Raw genomic sequence first — 13,313 nt, 5'->3', positions numbered from 1 at the left:
CAACATCATAGAAGGTTGTTTTTCAAAATATTCTTTGGGGGTAAAAATAGGAAATGGGAGGCAGGAGAGTTGCTTCCCTGAACAACTGGGGGAAGCCCTGTGAGGTAAAAGCTCATGAGTCCTCAAATAAAGAAAATAAGTTGACTTGGTATATCTTAGCATGTCTCTTTCACTGGTGTATCCACTTTCTTCTTCAAACCCTATTAATTTCTCTAGGAATTAATATTTCCAGACACAATTCAGGAAATGCTCTTTTGTTCTGGTATTCCTTTCCCTCCTTGAAATATCATCTGCCCTTAAAAATTGCTTCTCCACCTGATCAGAGGCCATTGTACATCGTGGATATTAGCATCGATAAATATTCAAATACATACAAAAATAGCTATGCAAGATGGATGAACTTGGTAATTTATTTTGCCTGGGCTTGACAAGGCTTAAAACACCATCCAATCAATCAATCAATCAATCAAAATTCTTTGAAGATTGAATGCCATCTAATTATGCTTATAGTCAAAGGTATTAAGAGACTCCTTGAGAGGATCACAGTCTCAGCATTCACACCACACAAATATTGAATAGGCTAGTACTTCACATAGTTCTTTATCCACAGAATGTCCAGCATGGTTGACATCCATTTAATTATTTCATCAAAGTATTCAACTGAGAGTTATGGAAAGCAATTTGTAGACAATAAAGAACCACTCAATTGATGCATCTGAGGTCATCATTCTTCGCTATGGATATGGATATCTGGGGTGTAAATTTGACTAATACACGTCTGATTTAGGATACTCATTAGACCAAATACCTGTTAACTGCATGAAAATCGGTCAAACACATTCAGAAAATTTAAAATCCTTTCTCTTTTAGGCAATCCAGAACTTCCAAGAACCTTGCTATTTTTTTGTCTTTTTTTCTAGACATACATAATATTTCAGCACTAGTGACACTAATTGTTACCAGAAACTTGGACTAGAGAGTCAGGAAATGATTTTTTTTAATGTGAAAAAAATCCAATAAAAAAACATGAGAAACTGACACAAGAACCAAAAAACTCAGTGAGGGGAAGAAGCTTAGCTCTGGTGTAGGACAGAGTGTCTCCCCAAACATAAATATTTTAATGTTAATGGAAATGAATATACATTTTTTTATGGGAAAAAAAAACCTTGACCCAAAAGAGAGGCAAGTCCAAAATTCTATCATATAGAAGCAACATATCCTGGAAGCAAATAACTACTCTGTAACTTAGCAAAATAACTGGGTGAAAGTTCCTGTTTTCCAAGAATTCTGAAAAACTCACAAGGATTGTTTGTTCTTGTATCTGCCTGTGTTTTACAGGCCATATCTGGACTGGATTTTTCAATAAATGATTCCTGAGGATAACATTTTACAGTAAAATGTACATTAAAGCAGAAACATTTCTAGCTACTTCTAAGCCTCAGTATTCTACAAACACCAGTTTAAGCTTTCATTATGTTTTTACCAGTTGCTTCAACAGGATTTGGTTCCATCAAAAAGGTGTACAAATAAAAATTTATATGTATTTGAAGCGACTCTCATACTGCATCATAGCTGGAAACAACATAACATTTTAAAGGTCTTTTGTATAACATATTGTGAGTCGCCAGCTGTTTTTCTGATCCATAGAGCAAATCCTGCACTAAAAGACGGCTGCCCAGAAGGCATGAGCTGACATTGATTTGAATCCACCAGCTCTCCCGGTGGATCAGATGGCATCTCAGCACTAGAATCAGTATTGCTATCACATCCTCATCTGTCGCCTCATGGGACAAGAGCTGCAAGAAATATGAAGGGAAATTGCTCCTGTTAGGGGACAGCTACATTTATTTCTGTTAAAAAAAAAAAAAGCCAGCACCTATAATGTGCATGTTAAAATGATGCCTAACTATAAAAAGAATTCATCCTTTTCTGCCCAAATATTAATAAACTCAACAGAATAATATATTATTTCTGCTTCCCAGCACTATTTGAAGTCTGTCGTGGGGTTGAGCTAATGAAGTCTTTTCAAGGCATGTGGAAGTGAAAAACATGAAAAAATCCAATAAATTCACACCCAAAGACACTTAAGAGTGTCTGCCACTTTTGCCTTTGTGCCCAGGTCCATCCTCAGGAGCTGAACCGCCAAATCGAGGAAGGAGCCCTTTTCAATGGGTGTATCACATTTGGGGACTTTTCTACATTTTTACAAAAGATTTCTAATTTCCAGGATGGTACTTTAAGTTGAAAGCTGAAACTGTTTGCGGGAAAGCAGTTTCAAATTTTAACTCATTTTCCAAGCCACAAATAAAGTGCCTTCACTTAATAGAAAGTCATATCCTCCTCCTAAGAGTTCATTAGCCTTTGGCACTTTGGCTTCGTCATGTGAACAGCAGGATGTTGACTTCCCATAAATGTTTGTAAAGCTCAGTGATGCAAAGCAGCCTCACTGAAGCCCAGGATCACAGGGGGAAAAAACCCCACACAGCCTCAATCCCAAATCACATAGTTATATACTGCATCCCTCCATCCATCCATCCATCTGTCCATCCAATATGAATACCTGTTATATGCCATCAGGAACAGACAAGGCCTCTCTGATCATAGACTTTACCATGTAGAATGGAGAGGGAATTATTCATATGATGTGTTACCCTAAAAACACTGGTTATTAATCACAGCTGTTAAGTTCAAGAGGTTTGCTTTTAATTTTGAGCTTTGCTGAGTACATTCTGTGCTATGAAAATGTTCTGGGACAGCATCTTCAGTTAAAGAACATAAAATATATTTACAAAAGTAAAGATGACGCTTGGCCTTTAAGATTCAGCCTGTCAAATGTTATTAAACAGAAGAGTATCTTAACAGAAAACAATAAATTGATGATAACATACATATAGGAACGTTAAAAAAAAAGATGATGTCTGCCTAATAAGTTGTCAACTAAGTATTTCATCCAGAAAAAATGTAAAATATGTTCTCATGGGTCTACCTTACTCCATAAAGAAAGATAGCATTAGATGCAAAGCTTGTTTAGTAAAAAATAAATTCAATAGTCACAGAGCATGAACCACTTGGGAATAACAGGTCATTAGAAGCTTTTAAGATTCTCATAACAGATGACATTCCCTTAGGTCCCTTTCATTCCCAACTTGGCCCTAATCACTCTCTTTCTTTGGCTGTTTTTTAAGTCAGTAGGTTGCAGTTTAATATATCTTGACATCATTACCTAAGACATCAGATCAGCTCAATTGTTATGCAAGTAATGTGGCTTTGCAAATGACTGCCGGGACAAGGGATGCTAGCAAGTGGAGAGGGAAATGCAAGCCACGTCCAGTCCCTGCTGCCTGTGGCGTAATCTGAAATAACATCTGTGAAGGCACATGGGACACTCACATCCAACAATGCGTTTGATGGGCAAAAGTATCTGTAATAAAATTTGTTGTACAAGGGAATCAGGACATAGTTGCTTCTGCCTCTGCACATCCATATCCTCACTTCACCTCTGTCTGTCCACACAGCCCCCCACCCCCATCCATCCACACTCTCATCGTCCACTCTCAGCCTGTCGGCACCCCTACCATCCACTTCTGCCCATCCACACCATCACATCTACCTCTGCCCAACTCCTTTAGAAAAGGGAGCTGGGGGATTCAGCCCCCACCCAAAGCAGCATTTCACACTGTTCTCCACTTCAGAACTCTGACTCCAGGGGATGGTTTGCTCTCACAAGGGCAAAATTATTTAAACCCATTGATGGCCTCAAGAAAATGACCCACAAAGTGTTCATCACGGTGTAACTTTGATTCAATCATTTAATTTTTACAAGTACATTTTCTAATCAGTATCCATGAACACAGATACTCATGAGGTATTTTTTTTCCTTCTTTATGAATTATCTGGGGAGATAAAAATCTGTATTTAAAGGGGCTTGCAGATGATCACAGGCGCTGTTGAGCAACTGATCCATGCTGAGTGACAGAATGTAGATAAATGAACACTAGAAGGACATTCTCTAGGAAACATCTCCTGGTATATCTCTCCAGAGCTTGCCTGCATCCGCTTTTAAGGATCTTCTTAGGTTGAAAATATTTTAAAAAGCCATATGCGGAATATGGACACAACCATATTAGGAGAATTCCTTGAAAGCTTCCCATTTCCCCCCTCCCCCAGCCTGCACTGCCAAGAAGCCTTTGGGCTCGATAATGTGTCTATTATCAGCAACCACTCCCTGTGTATTAGTAAGAAGATTCTTGATGCCTAACTGCCGAATGAGGCTGAAATTAGTTACAGCATCCTATAAGCCCCCATTTTAATACTTATCACAGCATAAGGCTTCAGAACACCTGGTGCAAAGTGGGTACTCAGTAAAAATGATTATCATTTTCAAAGGGAAAAAGGATGGAGATGGAGCCTAATGCACAGAATCTCATGCTTCATCCACTACAGGATATGCACCTGAAATACCACGTGAATATCATCTAGTGTCTCAACAGGGTGTCACAATTGTTACCAGCTTAATTAAAGGGCATTTGAGTGACTCCTTGAGAAGCTGCACCCCCAGATCTTGTTTCAGGGAATGAATGAAAGAAATGAATGAGTGAATGATGGATGGCACTGTAGCCCCCATCACCCTGAATGAGAGCTGGAGAAGGTCAGGGATGGTGAGGGAAGGGTTATGAGTCACATGTGCTTTTGATTCACATTTTTATCCACCAGAAGTTAGGCACACGGGGATCACAGTCTACAGGCCTGGCTCATGGCAACTCACTCTGCCTTATCCTCTGACTGCCTGAGGCTGCTCCTCACTGGCAAGATAATAGCAGGCCAGAGAGTGGGGGTGTACTTTGATCCTGGCATGGAGCACAGAACAGGGTGAAGGGTGGAGGGCACGTCTGAAGGAGCAAAGAAGCCAGTCTCCTCATCTGCATTTAAACACCAAGGTCCACTGCCTGCAGCCTAGTCCCTGTGTCTGCTTTGCCACTGCCCAGCCTGTGGACAGAACAGCCAGCTCTGGGACTTCAGACACGTGCTTCCAGACATCTCTCCCTAAGGTCACTTGACTCTTTACCTGGGACTCCTGTTACAGGTTTAGAAGATGAACAACTCCTGCAAGATAGGCTCATCTAATTTCTAAGGAAGCACACTGTTATAGCAAAGATCATCGGCTCTGGGAGCCTGTGTTTCTGCTATGTGATATTGGCCAATTTAGACTCTCCGAATCTCATCTGTAAAGAAAGTCAAATAATGCCTCTGTACCTAACTGGATAGGGGCACTGTGATAACTGGGTGAGGAAGTCTAGGTGAAAGCAATTTAAAAATCTCAAGAGTATATTAAACTAGGGTAGCATCACATAAGTTTTGAGGATTACAATCAAATCAGGCATAGAAAGAGCACATTCTTTAAGAGTACATGGTAATTTCTTTCCTTGATTTTATAAGAAGTTACTGATTTCTTTATATCACTACTCTAGAATTCATATTGATAGAAATCCTGGCAGAATGGACAGCGTGTATTTTTCAGGCATCTTTAATTTGTCATTCTTAAAATCTCCAGTCCAAACAGTGATGCCAATTCTGTTATCCCAAACAGCCTAATTAGAGTGCTATGGGACCAGGCCTTGCAAGGAAATGTCCTGAACAATCAGACAGCAACATACATCATACTATCAACAGGGGACTCCAAACTCAAGGTTGCTCTGTGGCTTTCCTCAGTCACAGCTCTGCGTGACACCCCTGGGGTCAGAAGCCACTGATCCAGAATGGAGAGTTCCATTATACTATTCTGCTTGTCTCCAGCAAGGGGAGTCCTAGTCTCTTACTCCCCTTGAGGCCCAGCTCACAGTGGGCTACTTGGGGAGGGAACTGGTAGTGATGGCATTGCTTCTTCAAATTAGAAGTTCACCTGTAAAAGCTGAGTTGCAAGATTTGAATAATGACAAAGAAAGGGGAAATCAAAAATTTCTGTTAGAGGCTGCTTTCCTTTGCACTCAGTATGTGTTCCGAGATGACAAGAGCACTAAGGCTTCCAATTTAATCTTTCTGAGCCTGAAGAATATCACTATGAAGAGATGCTTTTCCGCAAGTCAAGTCCCTTCCAACTATCCCCTTGCTGTGTCGCAAATGACTCCTGCTCAGCATCTCTGCATCCAAGGAATGGAGCAGGAGAAGGCCTGGCTGATTATTCTGCCTATCACCTGCCAAACCAGGACTGATGGATTCTTAAATTCTCATCCCATCTTGCTTTACTGAGACGACTGAGTTTTCAGCAATTCTTTCGAGAATGCACTCCTCTACCAGGGGCTCATACACCTGTTCCCCATGATGTCAATTGTCTTAGCCTCTTTCTTTTTGTCTTTCCAATTTTACTCCATCACTGCCTGCTCTATAAGTTAACTTCCCTTTTAATAAGCTTCCTGGGGCTACTCAACTACTCCCACCTTGTTAGGCGTGGCTACTCTTCTCTGGACGGTCACACAATGTCTTTGCTTCCCCCTTCTCTCCTTGGGCTTCCCTGTCATTCTCGGCTTCTTCATTTTCAATTGTTTTCACACGATGCTCTTAGTTGCCCCAATATGGTCTGGATCTTAAGATCCTTAATTCTTGTTCTTCTGCATGTCTTTCCCTCCCACGTGGTCTATCAAAGATACTGCCACCCCATGCCTACCACCCATTTCTCTGTCTCCACAGCTCATGAACCACCTGTCCTCCACTGGCATTTGCAGCCCCAATGGGGGCCTCCCTTTGCAGTATTCCCCATGTGAAGGTGTGCAGGAGACCCACTGAAATGCTTCTATTTCTCTATTGGATATTACTTCACTACTTTATCTGTAGTGTATAACAAGTGCTACCTGTCAATGATTTGTAAGTATATAGAACAAGTTTATTGAACTGGACAAACTTGATATAGGTGAAGTTAACAACAACTGGGTGTTTTTTCATTCCAATGCCTTCTGGAAAGTTCTTTGAACCATTCTATGTACCCAGGGGAAGCCTTAGCCAGGTCCCATCCCTCTTCCAGGCACATTTCTGACACTAGTCAAAGGGCTTCTCGTCATCTACCAGCTGCTCTCCCCAGCTTAGGCTGACTGAGGCTTGGCAGACCACAGCAGGAGCAGGTCACCTAGGGGGAAGGATCATCTGTGCTTCTCCATTCCTCTCCTGGAGCTCCTCCTGCTTCATCAGGATGAGGGAGAGAAAAGCTCCTTCTTGAAGAGTTAAGGAAATGATCACAAGTTCATGACTCACATATGAGCTAACAATAAAAATACTGCCAACTGAGAGAAGTATTCTATGGGGATAAGTATTCCCTGGCCCTTCTATGAGACAATTCTCACCAACTGCTTATTATAATTAAGGAACTTGCCCAAGTTTCCTTTGGCTGCCAGTGCTGGGTTCCAAACACAGACCGAAAACCCCAAGTGCCACACTCTCACCATGGGCTTGCAGAACTACTCTAACACGGACTCTCCATCCGCTCTTCCTCTGAACCATGCACAGTGCTGCCTTGTCTCTTGAGCCCTTCTGCCTTGTGATGCTGTGTGCTTGTGTCTAGCAGAGCTCACCTGTATGATGCCTCTATGCCCCACAGCGTGGTTCTTTAACAGGTGTGGGAGGCAGAACCCAGGAAGGAAACAGAAGAAGAGCAATTAGCAAGATCTATGGAGAACTGGATGCTTGAGATTGTAAGGAAACAGGTTTACAGTGGAGAGAATCATCCAATGTTCAAACAATGCAGAGAAGGCAATCATGATAGGGTCTCAAAACTGCCTACTGGATGTCCCAGTGAGGAGCAACATCATGTGTGACTTTAGGGAAGGAAACTTCAGCAAGCTGTCAGGAGTGGAACCCAAATTCCTGTGGATCAAGGAAGGATAGGAGGTGAGGAAGTAGAAACAAGTATCGGCAAGTGTTGGCTACTCTTTCTAGAAACTTATCTCTGAGATGTGCTTAACACCAGAAGAGAGACATTTTTAAGAACAGGGGGCATAGGAAGGAAGAGAGAAAGGAGTGGGGGGAAGGAAGAGAGAAAGGAGGGGGGGGAAAGGAAGGAAGGAATAGAAAGAAAGAAGGAGAGAAGGAAGAGAGAAATGCATAGTAATATGGTGATATTTATAGCAGGATTGTTTTTTGTTTGCTTATGTTTCTAAAATTTCCTTAAATTCTTATTCTGATGCTATTATTGAGCAGGTGACCTTTCAGTAGTTAATGTGTTCTCAGATTCTTTTGCCCAACCTATTCAGTAAGATAGACTTGAATTATTTAAATCTTTTTAAAAACATTGCACATAAGAGAATTTTTTGTCTTTTTGGCATTCACACACCTTGATAAGGTAGAGGGGGACAAGGAGAAAGAGTTGAGTCTTTCCTGAGAATTCAGAAAAAAGTCCCCAGCCCACCCTCCAGGGTGGAGAAGGACTCAGTATCACAGGCAGTTCTGAGCTGTGCTAGGAGCCTGTAGTCAGCTATCTTTCCTTTGAATAGCAAACAGTTTCAGAGAACTTGCAAGGTGAGCTACAGAGGTAGGTCATCCAGGATGCTGGGCAATTTACCAGTTGCCTTGTTGTGAAAGTGAGAGAGGTACAGGAACCAGGAACCAGGAGTACATATTGTAAGTCCGAGATCTATAAACTGGAGTCTACAAGGCTTATTTATAGGCCCTTGAGGATGGAAGTCAAATTCTGATACCATTACCTCTACAACATGGCAAAGGTTAAAGTGCTACACCTAATGTAACTTTGCAGTTTTATATGGCAAAGATGTTGGGGGTATGTTACTTAACGATCACTCTTTGATTTAAAGATCCACGCAGTTTGCTCAGGGCCCCGGCTGGATATCCAGCAGCAAGAGCTACTGCAGTAAAACAGGGGCATGACAGATGGTTATTAGCACAAGGAAACCTCCTAAAGATTCCAGTGAGCTCAGAAGGTCCACAAATGAAACCAGAATCAAGGAATTCCCAAAGTTTCAAGGTTTCTGTCACTGGAGGGCACAGGGACTAATGGGAGACGATCTGGGAGCAAAGGTCAAAACCTGCAGGCGATATGGCCCCAATTTACTAAATGGCCTCTAATTAGGAATTGGTCTGGGGAAAATGTACCCAGGCATAAGTCAGTCAATATTTCACACTGGAATTCTGAAACAGAAAGAAAAAGAAGAAAGGAAAGAAGGAAGGAAGGAAGGAAACGGTGAAGAAAAGATAAAGAAGACTCCCCTTACCCACCTGGTCAATCCAATTCCATCCCAGAGACCTTGAAGCTCCTGGGGTATGGGATATATGTGTATGTATGTTTTGTTTGGGGGGAGGGGTGTGTTTTGTCGTCAGGTCAGGCCAGGGTTTCTTCTGAAACCAAAAATTTTTCTCAAACTCCTAGCTTCTTGAACATTTCCTATGTAATTGTGTTGTCAGCTTTTAATTTTTAAAATTAACTCTAATTAAGAACTTCTAAAAGGGTCATGAGGGGGTTCCCAATAGTTCCCCTATTGGTTATTATCCTAAAGCAGGAAAGCAGAGCAACAGGGAACATGTTCTTATTCCAAAAAGCTCCTAAATACATTGTGTTTAACGCGTGTATGTATGTCTGTGTGTGCATGTGTGTGTGTACCTACATACACTATCTCCTCTAATTGCAATTTAAAAAGAATTAGTCCTAAGGAGAAAACTACATGAGAAATTAAAAATGGATATAAATCATTCTTGAAATAAAATGCTAACACAGTAATCAAATGAGTATCCAGAAAAGCAAGCCTTCCCCCATTAATCCTTTCTCACCACAGGAAGGCAGGTAACATCTTTTAATATCAAGACAGGTGATTAAGCAGAAAAGAACTCAGAGAAGTGTGTAGAAAAATGTCTAACAACATTACATCTGCAAAGAGATGAAGGTGGGGGGCAGCACATTTCATGACACAATCCCCAGAGTTGGGCAGCTGGTGAAGAGAAGCCAAAGATGTCAGTCACAGTCAGGTCAAGGGGGACATCCCAAGACACAGTGAAAAACACACTGGGAAGTTTGTTAGTGCCATTTCCTTTGTTTCTAAGGGGATAGTATGGAGGCTGGGTTGAGTCACAAAGGAAAACACTGTAGCAAAACGTTATATATACAAACATTAGGCAACCATAGCAGAAATACCAAAGGAACAGAGAAAGATATAAGAAAAACGTTATCACAAGAATTGCTGTTGAATAATTAGGGCCAATGGTAAGCAGACTAAATAAACACAATGCCAACTATTTTCAATAAAAATATTATGACATACAAAGTTCAATGTACATGGGCATACTACTGCTAAAGGGAATTAAAAAAAAATTGTCAGAAGCAAAGTTTTCAGAGGAAATTCCACAACTTCAAATATTTTCTTAATGGCCTCCATTCTAGTTAAGCAAGTTTGCTGGCAGCTCAGTCATCAGCTCCATGGCCTGGATGTAGAGGCCTCCGTCGTTCCAGCTGTTCTGGTGGAGATGGATGCACAACTTCTCTGACCTCTGTGTATCTGGAAGCAGCACCTGGCTCAAGTCTTCGTTGCTCCAGGTCTTCCCAAGTTGCCAGAAGAGGAGAGATCGGAGGGGCCCCATGCTCCAGCTCCAGCTGGACACAGCAACACACTTTCTAGTAGATGGACGGAAACTGCTTACTGGCTGCAGTTACCAGGGTATTTTGGAGGATATCAAGGAAATCTGGCTGGTCAGTATTAAAAAGAAACTCTCTGGAGAGTTGTACAGAGGTGCAAAAATGCATGGCACTTCTGTTTCTTTGCTGCATTTTTCTTTAAAACAAACCCCAAACAGCAATAAATACATGTAGACTGGAATTTGGGCAATATACAGACTGCAGACTTCCAATAAAGATTTCTTGAACTTGAAAATGAATCTCTTCTTTGAAAAAATAAAGTTTAGGTCTTTGAAGTCCATGGGTAACTCACTTTGACACAATGAGATATACAGAGCTAGGTAGAGCTGTATTAAATTCTAGTTGCAGAGTTAAAATACTAAAATAGCACATTGGTAGTCAGTAAAAAAAAAACATATAAGGGATTGAATACTTGGGGACAAGTCAACATAAATTCTATCCTCCCTGATTTATAGAGCTTTCCTAACAAAGACCCCTCAATGAGGCCACTGCAGAATCTCAGGGTGGTGAGATAACCCAAAGCAACAGTGATCAGCCTTTTTACTAAGAGAGGCTTCCCTCTGGTCTGTCCATGGCATTGTTTAGCTCACAAGGTAGACAGGCTAGTCCTGGATAGCAGTCAAAGAGGATGGCACCGAGGCCAAGAGGGGACACACTGTGTTTGGAAAAATTGGCAAGTGGGCACAGAGTCAGTCTCTTTATCTCACCCTCCTTTTGGGGGGACTGGTTAGGAAATATAATCAAAATACCACTTTTCTCTTCAGCTTAACCGAATTACATACTTTATTGCCCAGTGGCTTAGGCAATAAATGTTACTGAAAGGACTAATTTAAGATCTGAATTTATTTTAATTAGTCTTTGTAATACTACAGCAGATGTGAATCTGCTTAAATGCAACCACTACTTGCTGAGAATCTCAATGAAGTCCCAAACATTTTAGATTGCTAGACAAGACAATTTTTAAATAATATGAAGATAAAGAGGAAACCAAAAGAAGGGGGGAAGAAGGAAGCAGGCTTATTTGGTTCCGGATGGTTCTCCATGCACAGGCAACCTGGTGGGCGGGTCACAGCGAGGGATTAATAACTGACAGCTGTTGTTAACTCCTGTGGAAGAGTCGATAACCTTAGGAGGAACCTGCACCCCGCTCCTGGGCGGCAGAGTAATGAGTCCCCCTGGAATGAAAGTCCTGGCCTTCTTTGTTGTAACTATTGATCTACTGTAGAGGCCTGATGTGATTTAGATGAGGGAGGAAGAGATAATGGCATTGATTATTCTATTTAGGAAGCAGACTAAGACAGAACTCAGGTACAAAACACGAACAGGAGAAACCCCCACTCAATCATTCCTTGTCTTTTCTTTGCAGTCCAACGCAACAAGAGGTGGCCTTGGTGACAGGGGAATACATCTTGATAAACCTGTAGCTTTGAATTTTAGGGACACGCCGGTGTAACAAAACCAGAACATCGCTTTTGTTGTTCTGGCTTTTTAAGATCATGTGTCACAGTCCTAAAACAAAGTCCTGGATTGTCATATTCCAGTGAGAGGTGAGCTCCAGGGGCAGAGTTCTTGCCTAGAGAGAAGAAATGTCTTCCCCAATTGACATTCTTTCTAACTTCATTAGGTACACATTTTTTTTTCAAAACTAGGTTTACAAAGTAATTGCCTTAGTCCGTTTAGAGCCTGATTGGCTTCTATAACACACATTCATTTCTCATAGTTTTGGAAGCTGTAAAGTTCAAGAGCAAGGTACCAGTAGATCAGATGAGGACCTACTTCCTGGTTTGCACCCAACTGGTTGTGTTCTGCTATAGTGGGGGGGGGGGATGAGCATGTGCAAGGGAGAAGAAGTTGTTCTCTCTCTTATAAAGCATGACTCTCGTGCATTATAACCTACTTATGTCCCCCAAATCCCTAATACCATCACATTGGGGTTGGATTTCAACATATGAGTTTTTGGGGGGAGAGACATAAGCTTTCAGTTTGCAACAATAAATAAAGGCCAGCCCACCTAGATAGTCCAATCTAGTTCAGTGGTTCTCAAATGATGATGGAGAAGCTGGGAGGCAGGGGGATAGGGGACTTTTCCCTCCAAGAGACACTTGGCAGTATTTGGAGACATTGTAGGCTATCATGATCAAATGTGGTGATGCTACTTGAAGGCTTCTAGTAGGTAGGGATCCTAGGTATTGCTAATCATCGCATAGTGTACAGGACAGTCTGACATCAGAAAGAATTATCCAGTCCAAAATGCCAATAATGCCAAGTCTGAGAAACAGGATAATCAGGAATTCATTTGAAATTATTTACCAAAATGCTACTTAAATACCTGGTGGATTGCCTTGGGTATAAGCATCCAAGAAAAAAGCAAAAATGAAAAGCACAGTGGTTGTGCTTTTGGCGAGGTCTTATCTGACTCCTGAGACTTCTTGTTTGGTTCAAAGTACAGTGAATCACTGCTGGGCCCCACCACCAGCCACAGCAACTGCTTTTCAGGGAGAAAAGTAGGAGGTGGACTAATGGCTTTGACCTCCATGAGTTAATAGATAAGGCTTGAATACCACTACACAAGGGCATGATGCAGGCTTGGAATGGCTTCCTTATGAAAAATGGAGAACAGGAGATAGAGGGGAGTGATGTCATGATATTTTGGAATTCAGAGCCAAAGTGATCTATATCAGACATTCTT

This window comes from Marmota monax, unplaced genomic scaffold (genome assembly GCF_021218885.2).
Source record: "Marmota monax isolate L192 unplaced genomic scaffold, Marmota_monax_Labrador192_F-V1.1 WCK01_AAM20220418_F8-fsc00114, whole genome shotgun sequence".
NCBI classification, from domain to species: domain Eukaryota; kingdom Metazoa; phylum Chordata; class Mammalia; order Rodentia; family Sciuridae; genus Marmota; species Marmota monax.
This window is presented reverse-complemented; position numbering follows the sequence as displayed.